Source organism: Callithrix jacchus, chromosome 8 (assembly GCF_049354715.1).
Source record: "Callithrix jacchus isolate 240 chromosome 8, calJac240_pri, whole genome shotgun sequence".
NCBI classification, from domain to species: domain Eukaryota; kingdom Metazoa; phylum Chordata; class Mammalia; order Primates; family Cebidae; genus Callithrix; species Callithrix jacchus.
Window position 1 is genome coordinate 101,644,588 of NC_133509.1, and position 12,419 is coordinate 101,657,006.

The window sequence follows — 12,419 nt, forward strand, 5'->3', positions numbered from 1 at the left end:
TAGTTCTTTTAAATTTATAGAGCCTTTTTTCTGACCTAACATGTAGTCTGTTCTGGAGAATATTTCATGTGCTGATGAAAAGTATCTGTATTCTACAGCAATTGGGTGATATTTGCTTCAAACCTAAATTGCATTTAGGTTTATTTGGTCTGAAGAGCAGTTTAAATTCAGTGTTGCTTTTTAGATTGTCTATCTAGATGATCTGTCACATGCTGAGAGTGGAGTGTTGAAGTCCCCATCTATTATTGTATCAGAATTTTCCTTTCCTTTTAGATCTAATATTTGCTTTCATATATCTGGGTACTGCAATGTTGGCTGCATATTATATTTACAATTTTTATCTCCTTTACTGAATTACTCTCTTTTTCATTACATAATGATCATCTTGGTTTCTTTTTAATTGATTTTTGTTTTTATTCTTGTTTTGAGACACGGTCTCACTCCCTGGGTTGTGTAAGTATATTCTACGAAGGTCACATAAGGATGAAATCACCTAAGAATGCATTTCTCAGAATGTATCCCTGTGGTTCAGTGACATTTGACTGTAATGAGTGACAAAGCAGTAAACTTGGGTCTGTATTACTCAAACTCCTGTATGCTGATCCACTCACTTATTTCAGTGAAAACTCAAAGATTTTTGTTTTGTTTAATGTTGAAGGCCTAAAGCTCATTTAAAATTAAATATAGTCTGGGTGGAGTGACTCACACCTGTCAATTCCAGCACTTTGGGAGGCTGAGGTGGGAGTATCAGTTGAGCCCAGTAATTCGAGACCAGCCTAGACAACATAGTGAGAAACTGTCTCTACAAGTTTTTATTTTGAGATGGAGTCTTACTCTGTCACCAGGCTGGAGTGCAGTGGCACTTGGCTCACTGCAACCTCCATCTCCCGGGTTCAAGCAATTTTCCTGCCTCAGCCTCCTGAGTAGCTGGGACTACCACTATACCCAGCTAATTTTTGTATTTTTAGTGGAAGCAGAGTTTCACCATGTTGGCCAGGATGGTCTTGACCTCCTACCTTGTGATCTACTCGCCTCAGCCTCCCAAAGGGCTAGGATTACAGGCATGAGCCAACACACCCGGCTTTTTTTTTTTTTCTTTTAACAGCCAGTCATGGTAATACATGTCTGTGGTCCCAGCTACACTGGAAGCCTAAGGTGGGAGGATTGCCTGAGCCCAGAGGTTGAGACCACATTGAGCCATCATTGTACCACTATGCTGCACTTATATTTCAGTGACTATAAATAGTTTTATTAGGGAACACAGCCATGCATAATATTTACCTACTATTCATGGATGCTTTTGAATTATAATAGCAGAGTTGATCAGTTGTAACAAAGATCAGGTTTACTATCCAGTCATTTACAGAAAAATGTTGCAGAGAATCAGATATAGAGGATAGACTACAAAGCAAGCTAAATAATTTATCAGTATTCTGTTCAAGATAGTGTACCCTGGGAAATTTTCAGAACTTTCCCTGAGTGACATAGAATGGAAGCCAAAATTAAGATATAGGGTCTGCAGAAAACAAAACTAAACAAACATTAGCAAAACTGTCCAATACCTTGGTTAGCAGCCTTAAGCCAAAGAAGATATAATAAAAGCGAGATAGCAGTGTTTCTTTTTCTATGTTTTACAATAAAATGAAATTCAGAATTGTCCATAAAACTCCTGAATTTTTATGTAAATCATATTTGTGAGCAAATGTTTGTTTTTCTGGGGAGAAAGTCCATAGTTTTCCTTTGATTTTCTGAAGGGTTTACAGATGCAAATAGTTGAGTTACTAATATACAAAGTTAACTCCCAAAGAAAGAGGTTTGAATATATCTTTATTTTACCTGCTAACCTTCTTTTAGTCCTGGGTCCTTTCTGTTACTTACCTTAGGACTGTAAGACATGCAACTTTTATTCACTGTTTTCTGACACACTTCATTGTCATGTGCTCTGATTATCAGGTGTGAGTTTACATGGAAGGAGTGAGGAGTATGATGAGGTATTAATATTTATCGACTGCCTGCTAGAAACTAAACAGGTACTTTATGCCTAGTTTTTAATGTAATGTTTCATAATTCTATTAGACATACTGAGTAATTTGAAATTCAGAGAAGTTCCATATCTGCGGATATACTGTCTATAGATTATTTAGTAGTAGACCTGGGACTCCAACCTGCATCTCTCTAATAAACCCTAAATTATCCTGTCTCTTCTATATATCCTGGAGAGAGAACACAGAAAGCAACTAGAAAACACAGATGTCTACCTTTTTTTCTTATTTAACAGTTTTCTGTAGGGTTTGCTATTTCTAATTACCATTTTTATATGTGCGTTGGTGCTTATAAACTATATGACATTTTGGTCTCTGTCAGCACTAAAGGATAATAACATCATATTAGATTGCTTGAATTGAAGGGCTTGTATTGTTGCTATGGAATACAATGAAATCTTTACAATATTTGGAATGAAACTATTACCAAGGAAGTAACCCTGAATTGAAGCTAATATAGAACACTTGTTTGAATGATAGTGTCATATTTCTTATGTTTATTCATACTAGCTAGTAAATCTCCATTATGATTTCATAGCTTTATTTCACTTTAAAAAATTATAAGCATGCCAGAGAACTTCTGTTTATGTGGGTTACATCGATTGATACTTACTATCTTAAAGAATAAAATTATTTAACTCACATACAAAATAAATAAAGCTGTTACATAGTAAAATAAATAATATAATGAAAAATAGCTGTATATTTCAAAACCCCCCAAATAGTCAAAATATTAACAATTATTTTTATTTTGTAAATCTCTATAATCTCTGGCTTAATAAAAGACAGCTAAGTTGTCAATTACTGGTTTCTACATTTAATCTGTTGTAATATATTTTTGTTGAAATTTGTGAGGAAAATTGTGTTTGAAACAATTATGTAATTAAAAAAGATGGAGTATTTTAATAACCTTTTCTAATAAATATAGATATTATTTTTTTTGCTATTTTTCCCAAACTGGACAATAATGATAGTTTCTTAAAGGTAAGTGTAGTAGTCAGAGTTCTCCAGGAAACAGAACCAATGGCTGATTGATTGATAAAAAAATAGATAGATACATACAAACATACACACATGTACATACATACATACATACATACATACAGAGGGGATTTATTAAAAGAATTTACTCATGCAGTTATGGAGGCTGAGGACTTTCCTGACTTGCCATCTGCAAGCTGGAATTCTGATGTCTTAGGACAAGAGAAATATATATCCCAGCTCCAGGAGAGTGAGAGAGGAAATAACCTATTTGCTCCATTTGGGTCCCCTGATAATTAGGTGGGTCTGTTCACATTGAGGGCAGATCTTACTTACTCAGCCTGCGGACTCAATTGTGAATCTCCTTTGGAAACACTCTCACAAGTATATACAGAAATAGTGCTTTACCAATTCTCTAGATAATCCTTACACCAGTCAAGATGATACCAAAATTAATCATCATAATAAGTAACAATGTGGAATTCAAAGCCATATTAAGGATATTTTCTTAATACTCTGTTAAGTTAAATTCTATTGGTCTACCAGAATAGCCAATACAATATTGAAGGATAAGAAAAAAGTTGGAGAACTTGACACTATACAACTTCAACATTTATTATAAAGCTATGGTGATCGGGCAGTGTAGCAAAGATAGTCTTTTTAACAAATAGTGCTGGAACGCCTGGACATCCACATGCTAAAAATTGAATCTGGACACAGACCTTACACCCTTAAAAAAATTAATTCAAAGTGGATCAAAAGAATAAATATAAAACATAAAACTATAAAAACCGCCAGACAGTAATATAAGAGAAAGCCCAGGTAACGTAGGGTATGGCAGTGATCTAGTTCCAAAGGTAAAATCCACAAAAGAAAATAATGGTAAACTGGACTTCATTAAAAACTTTGCTCTGCCAAATACAATGCCATGGAATGAAAACACAAGCCACAGACTGGGAGAAAATATTTTCAAAAGATACTTCTGATAATTTACCATTATTTAAAAATATACAGGAACTCCTAAAACTCAACAATAAGAAAATGAACAACCCTAAGCCAGGCGTGCAGTGGTTCATGCCTGTAATCCCAGCACTTTGGGAGGTCCAGGCAGTGGATCACTTAATGTCAGGAGTTAGTGACCAGCCTGATCAACATGGTGAAACCCTGTCTCTACCAAAAATACAGAACTTAGCCAGGCAGGGTGGTGTGTGAGTGTAATTCCAGCTACTCGGGAGGCTGAGGCAGAAGAATCCCTTAAACCCAGGAGGCGTAGGTTGCAATAAGCCAAGATCCCGCCACTGCACTCCAGCCTTGGCAGCAGAGTGAGACTCTGTCTTAAACACGTACACACACGCGCGCGCACACACACACACACACATACACACAGAGCTATTGAAAAATGGACCAAAGACCTTAGCAAACACCTCACCAAAGAAGATATACAGATGTCAAATAAGTATATGAAAAGATGTTCTACATTTTATATCATCAGGGAAATGCAAATTAAAGCAACAGCGAAATATTACTACATATCTATTAGAATGGTCAAAATCTGGAATACTAACAACACCAAGTGCTGTTGAGGATGTGGAGCAAGGAATTCTCGTTAATTGCTGGTGGGAATGCAAGATGGCATAACCACTTTGGAGAACGGTTCAGTGATTTCTTAATTTGTATTCCAGCAATTATGCCCCTTGGTATTTATCCAAAGGATTTGAAAGTGTATAACCACACAAATAAATCTCTGCATAGATTTTTATAGAAACTTTATTAATAGATGCCAAAACTTGGAAGCAACCAAGTTTTAGGAGTTTTAGGAGTTCTTGTATATTTTTAAGATAAAATATACAAAGATAACCTTCAGTGGGTGAATGGATAAGTGAACTGTGGTACATCCGTATAATGGAATATTATTCAGTATCAAAAAGAAATGAGCTATCAAACCATGAGAAGATAAGGAGGAAACTTAAATGCCTATTACTACATCAAAGAAGCCAATCTGTAAAGGCTGCACATTGTAATTATCCAACTATATGACATTCTGGAAAGGGCAAAACTATGGAGATAGTAAAAGAATCAGTGCTTGTGAGAGGTTAGAGAGAAGGAAGGGATGAACAGGCAGAGCACAGAGGTGTTTTAGGGCAGTAAAACTGCTGTGAATTATACCGTAATGAAGGAATCGTGTTATGATACATTGTCTAAACCCATAGAATATACAACACTGAAAGTGAACTTTAATTTAAGCTGTGGACTTTGGGTGATAATGATGTGTCAATGGAGGATCATCAATGGTAACAAATGGCCCACTTGGTTGGGGTGTGTTGATAATGGGAGAAGCTATGCATATTGCAGATATAAGGGATATATGGGAAATTATCTTTTCTGCCCAATTTTGCTATAAACCTAAAACTAATCTAAAAATGTAAAGGTTTTTTTAAAATTTAATATCCATTAGTCTAGAGTCTTCCAGTTTTGGAAAGATGAAGTAAATATACTTCTCTCTATTTCTCATGCTAAGTACAACTGAAATCCTAATAAATAATGTGGTGGTGTGTTCTTGTTTTTGTGTGTGTGCATCTCGTATATTTTATACTTGGAGGTTAAGCAGCTGACAACCTAGAAATATCAAAAAGCACTAACCAATAAATAAATAAATAGCCTCAACAAAATTGTTCTCTGTTTAGGCAATGGGTGTAGAAAGCATAGCAAGTCAGAAAACTTACACCATAACCACCCTATTCCTGCCAAACACTGCAGAAAAATTGTGGTCCTACACCAACCCATGTCAACAAAGGTCAAGTGGGGTGCCTGGATTTTCACCCTTGTTAGACTGTGATGAAGTGCCCCAATCTTGTGGTCCCCTGAAGGGTCTCAGAGCCTCAGGGATTCACAGATCACAGCTTTGAGACTTTAAGCTTTACTACTAAATGGGTTAAATTTCTTACTTTTTAAAGATGCTGTGTAGTCCCTCCACCCGCCACCTCCAGGACTACATCTGGGACTACACCTGGCTACTTTAAAAAATTATCATTTATTGTAGAGAAAGCATCTCTCCACATTGCCCAGGTTGGTCTGGAACTTCTGGGCTGAAGAGATCCTCCTGCCTCAGCCTTACAAAGTGCTGGGATTATAGGAGTGAGCCACCGTACCCAGCCTACTACCAGGTTTTATAAATAATATTTTCATCTTATAAAATTTAATAACATGACTAATTCCAAAGCACCTTTGGAAACTGTGAAATAAATATTTATTAAATGAATAATTTCAAGTATCATCACTAATAGTTATTTAAATAACAGTACATTATATAGAAAATATATGGATCTAGCCTGAAATTTCATCACAACTTTAAAAATACATTTTGAAAAGGGATATCATGAATTTTGCTAATGGTAGTCTTTAAACAGAATCATTCTTGAGCATTTCAAAATGGAAAAAAAGGTTGAATACTTACTGAATGAGATTTGACTTCTGATTTGGTTCTGCTCTGTCACTATTTTGTAGATAACTTGAAATCTCTGTGAAATTGCAGAATTCATAGATAAAAAGGGGATGTAATATTTTTTGGAGAAAATTGAGCTATACATTCAGTGAATGTAAACTCTTGTTACTAATGTCATATTCTTTTAAAAGTAGCAGATACATGGAACTGATTATTCAAATTTTATTCTGAATCAGAAAAATCCAGTGTTTATGTTTACTCAATAAAACTGCTGTTTTAAAAGATATATTTTTATCCTTGAAAAGATAATGATACATGAAAATTAACATTTTATTAGAACACAGTCTTATTCAGTCACCTATGTATTAACTATGGGTGATTTCACCGTACGGCAGCAGAGTTAAGTCGTTTGATATGTTGCTTAAAGCCAGAAATACTGTCATCCTTTGGTATATATGTTGGGGATATACCCTGCATATACCAAAATCTGCATATACTCAGGCCTTCATTCAGCTCTGGAGAACTTGCATATATACAGAACGTTGGCCCTCCATATATGCAGGTTTTACATTTTTTTTTCTTGTTTTTTTTTTTTTTTTTTTTTTTTTAATGGATTGGAGGTTTCAGTGGGACGGGAGAATCACAAGGAATCAGGTGTTCAGAGGAATGTATTGAGTAGAGGTGAGGAACTAGGATGTTGAAAAGTAAAAAAAGGAGAGAAGGAGAGGAAGAAAGAGGAAGAAAAAGAGGGAGAGAGAACAGGAATATGGACAGTAAGTGGACCAAGCAGTGTAGCATGATAACTAAGTTATTTGACCTTTCAGAATCTTAATTTTCTCGATTGTTAAATGAACATACTGATACTATTCTGCTCACTTCACAGTGTTTAAAGAAAATAATTTAAAAATAATAAGTGATGACACTATATTAAATAGGATTGCTGGATTATTTAATCATGGAATGCTAAAAAGAGCGACTCAATGTTAATTTCATAAGCTTTTCATTATGTCTTTTGAGTAGATAGTTCATTAGAGTTGTTAAAAGACGTTGCTGTTGAATAATTTTAGGAGTGTAGAAGAAAATGTCTGATATTTTAAAGTATTCTGTTTTAGAATAAAATCCAGCTTTTTAATAGAGCATGCAAGACCAATAATGATCCGATTACTTCCTGGCTCTTTAACCTCCCCTCTCACTATTTGCTATTTTTATACTATCTGCATAAATGATGGAATTAGAGAGGGAAAGGCTAAGATAATAGGAGCAAAAGAAACATCTATGCCAGACAGAAGTAAACTGTGGCTGTGTTTGTTATGATTTGTTTTTACAATCTGGTTGTTTACAGAAACAAAGCAACAAAAACTAAATATGAAATTAAATAATAAGCTATGCTGAATGTTGTTTAAAATTGTAAAAAACAACTTCATAAGAACCTTTATGTTTTCTTACAACTAACTACTATTTTTTAAAATTAATCTTTATTTAAGAGATTCTAAAAAGAGAGCAATTACATATAGGAACTTTTCTTTTTTGAAAAAAATTAAAATTGTATGTCTTATGCAGGCTCTTTAAAATGATAAAAATGTAGAAAATCTACTTGCAGAAAAATTTCCGCAGCTACAGTGTTAAACATTTTCTATTTCTATAGAGGATATTCAAAGAAAAATTGGTATCAGTAAAATGGACAATCACACAAAACCCTATTTGTTTTTAGGGGAGGAGGTGAGAGAATGAGGTGAGACTATACATTTTCAAAGAGAGAGACACTTAGCTACTAGAAATTTAACTAATATTTTATTTTTGCCACAAATACTGGAATTTCCAAACTTTGTGAGAGAAGTAACATAATTTTACTGTTAAAATTCTATGAAAGAAATAGATTTGTGATTTAGATTTAGAGGGAACATCTAACAGTAATACATGTAGGCATGTTGGCTATTACTGTTTTGAATTTACTTCTCCCTTATGATCTGATTTAAATTTGTATATTTTTACTTAGTAAATTATTGGTCTGGGACAACTCATGGATTCTTGCTGGTCTGAAGGTTTTTACTTCTCTAAATGAGCACTTCTGCTGTTGTCTTTGCGTTTATTATTCATTCTAGAACAGATTGCATTTATTATTCATTCTAGAATAGAAAATACACCCAATTAAAGATCTTTATTATTTTTCAAATATTTCTATTTCAGTTATATCAAAGGTATTTGAAATTTGCTTATGAAGCTACCAAAGGGTACAGGTGAAAGAAGGAAACCCTATGCTTGCCGTGCCCTGCCATTCAGTTTTCCTTCCTAAAAGCAACCTCTGTATATATGCATTTATTACATACACATGTAAGTTTAATATGTTTATATTACACATTTGAATAAAAATACATCTTATACAAATGTATACTGTTGTGCATCTTTCCTTATTTACAGTATCTCAAATATTTTTCTTATTTGCGTAAACAGACATCACTTTTTAATACCTGCATAGCATCTTGTTTATGTATAATTGACACATAAGTGTAAATTTGGGTATGGCCACGATGGTGACTAGAAACAGTGGCAATTGGAGGCTCCCATTGAAAAGAACCATAATAAGTTTATGAAACCTTCACTAGCAACCAAGTTATCCAGGTTCTCTAATCAGAAATAACTAGGTGGCTGGTGTGATCCATAGAAAGGAAGGAAAAGCAGTGTGATGTCACAGCCCACTTGAGAGCCACATGGGGCAGGGGAACCCCCACCCCCCAGCCAAGGAATGCAGTAAGCTTGCTAACCAGCAGGGAAACCATGCTTTTTCCATGGAACTGTGCCACCCATGGATCAGAAGATCACATACTTGAACTCACACTACAAGGGCCTAATGTGGAGCCATGCAGATTCTCAGTAGCCCCTCAGCTGGAATCTGCTTAAGCTTATGGAGCTCTGTGGGGGGAGGGGGGGAAGACAGGGGGCAGGGCAGGGGACTAGCACCACAGCTGCAGCTGCCTACTGTCTAAGCCATTTGAGCTTTTTGGGGTAGGGGCAGCAGCCAGCACTGTGACTCACAACTGCCTAGCATGCTAAGCTCCCTGTTAGGGGAAGGGTAACATCCATCTCTGTAGCTCCAGGCCTCATTTTTCCCCTGCTGGAGCTAGGGCTGCTGAATGGCGTGGTCCCAAGACCTGTACTCCACAGTCCGATATACCCCAGCCGTGGCAGACTGCAGCCAGAATCCCTCTTCAGGCCTGATGTGACTCATCCTTCCTCACTGGGTCAGGTTTCCCAGCAAGAACTCCAAAAACTCCAGCCAAAAGCTCAGGGACAAAAACCAAATCTCCCTGGGCTTGAACCCTAGGGGAAGGGGTGGCTGCCATCTCTATGGACCAGCAGGCTTAGCCTTTCCTCCTGGTAGTGCTGGGGAATACAGGCAGCCCAGACAAGCTGGCAAACACACTTCAAGATAATATCAAGGAGAACATCCCCAACCTAGCAAGCCAGGCCAACATGCAAATTCAGGAAATACAGAGAACACCACTAAGATACTTCACAAAAAGATCAACCCAAAGACACAAAATCATCAGATTCTCCAAGAACAAAATGAAGGAAAAAAATGTAAGGGCCGCCAGAGAGAAAGACCAGGCCATCTACAAAGGGAAGCCCATCAGACTAATAACGTAACTCTCAGCAGAAACTCTATAAGCCAGAAGAGATTGGGGGCCAATATTTAACATTCTTTTTTTTTTTTTTTTTTTTTTTTTTGAGACAGAGTCTCATTCTGTCACCAGGCACCAGGCTGGAGTGCAGTGGCAGGATCTCGGGTCACTACAACCTTCACCTCCCGGTTTCAAGCAATTCTCCTGCCTCAGCCTCCCGAGTAGCTAAGACTACAGGCGCATGCCACATGCCCAGCTAATTTTTGTATTTTTAGTAGAGATGGGGTTTCACCATGTTGGCCAGGATGGTCTTCATCCTCATGATCCGCCTTCCTCGGCCTCCCAAAGTGCCGGGATTACAGGCGTGAGACACCATGCCCAGCCCCAACATTCTTAAAGAAAAGAATTTTAAACCCAGATTTCATATCCAGCCAAACTGAGCTTCAGAAGCACAGGAGAAATGAAATCTTTTCCAGACAAGCAAATACTGAGGGATTTCGTTACCACCAGGCCTGCCTTGCAAGAGCTCCTAAAAGAAGCACTAAATATGGAAAGGAAAAACTGTTACCAGCCACTGCAAAAACACACCAAAATATAAAGACCAATGACACTATGAAGAAACTGCCTCAACTAGTGTGCAAAATAACCAGATAGCATCATGATGACAGGATCAAATTTATACATAATAATACTGACCTTAAATGTAAATGGCCCAAATGCCCCAATTAAAAACACAAATTAGATAAAGAGTCAAGACCCATTGGTGTGCTGTATTCAGTAGACCCATCTCACGTGTAAAGACACACATAGGCTCAAAATAAAGGGATGGAGGAAAATTTACCAAGCAAATGAAAAGCAAAGATAAACAAGGGTTGCAATCCAAGTCTCTGACAAAACAGACTTTAAAACAACAAAGATCAAAAAAAGACAAAGAAGGTCATTACATAATGGTAAAGGGACTAATTCAGCAAGAAGAACTATCTATTCTAAATCTATATGTACCCAATACAGGTGTACCCATATTCATAAAACAAGTTCTTAGAGACCTAAAGAGACGTAGACTCCCACACAATAATAGTGAGATATTTTAACATCCCACTGTCAATATTAGATGAACAAGAGAGAAAATTAACAAGAGTATTCAGGACTTGAACTCAGCTCTGAATCAAGTGAACGTAATAGATTTCTACAGAACTCTCCACCCCAAATCAACAAAATATACATTTGTCTTGGTGACATATGGCACTTATTCTAAAATCAACCACATAATTGTGAGTAAAACATCCTCAGCAAATGCAAAAGAACTAAAATCATAACAGTCTCTCATACTACCTTGCAGTCACTTTAGAACTCAGGATTAAGAAACTCACTCAAAACCACACAATTACATGGATATTGAACAACCTGGTTCAGAATGACTCCTGGGTAAATAATGAAATTAAGGTAGAATTCAAGATGTTCTTTGAATCCAAGGAGAGTGAAGAAACAACATACCAGATCTCTGGTACACAGCTAGAACAGTGTTAAGAGAGAAACTTATAGCACAAAATGCCCACATCAGAAAGCTAGAAAGGTCTCAAATCGACACCCTAACATCACAAAAAAGCTAGAGAGGCAAGAACAGACTATTTCAAAAGCTGGCAGAAAACAAGAAATAACTGAGATCAGAGCAGAATTGAAGGAGATGGAGACACTCCAAAAAAATCAATGAATCCAAGAGCTGGTTTTTTGAAAAAATTAACAAAATAGATAGACTGCTAGCTAGACTAATAAAGAAGAAAAGAGAAAAGAATTGAATAGATGCAATAAAAAAATGATAAAGGGGATATCACTGTGGACCCACCATGAATAGAAACCAGTATAAAGAGAATACTATAAACACCTCTATGCAAATAAAATAGAAAATCTAGAAGAAATTGATGAATTCCTGGACACATACATCATCCCAATACTAAACCAGGAAGCAGTTGAATCCCTGAATAGACCAATAATAAGTTCTGAAATTGAGGCAGTTATTAGTAGCCTACCAACCAAAAAAAGCCCAGGACCAGATGGATTCACAGCCAGATTCTACCAGAAGTACAAAGAGGTGCTGGTACCATTCCTCCTGAAACTATTCGAAACAGTTGAAAAAGGAGAGACTTCTACCTACTCATTTTGTGAAGCCAGTATCATCCTGATATGAAAACCAGGAAGAGACACAACATAAAAAGAAAACTTGAGACCAATATCCCTGTTGAACATTGATGCATAAATCCTTAATAAAATACTGGTAAACCAAATCCAGCAACACATGCCAAAACTTATCCATCATGATCAAGTAGGCTTCATCCC

At 36.4% G+C, this 12,419-nt stretch overlaps 1 protein-coding gene across 50 annotated transcripts in view; it reads left to right on the forward strand.

The window, feature by feature from the left end:
• GPHN (gephyrin) overlaps window positions 1–12,419 on the forward strand; it is a 689,342-nt gene that overhangs the window by 183,853 nt on the left and 493,070 nt on the right. For 3 of the 50 annotated variants that reach the window (XM_078335184.1, XM_078335183.1, XM_078335197.1), the window contains one exon: window positions 1,954–2,030. The exons of the other annotated variants lie outside the window; for them this stretch is intronic. The gene's annotated coding sequence lies outside the window, so the exon portion shown is untranslated. The remainder of the gene's footprint in view (window positions 1–1,953; window positions 2,031–12,419) is intronic. 50 annotated transcript variants of the gene reach the window in all.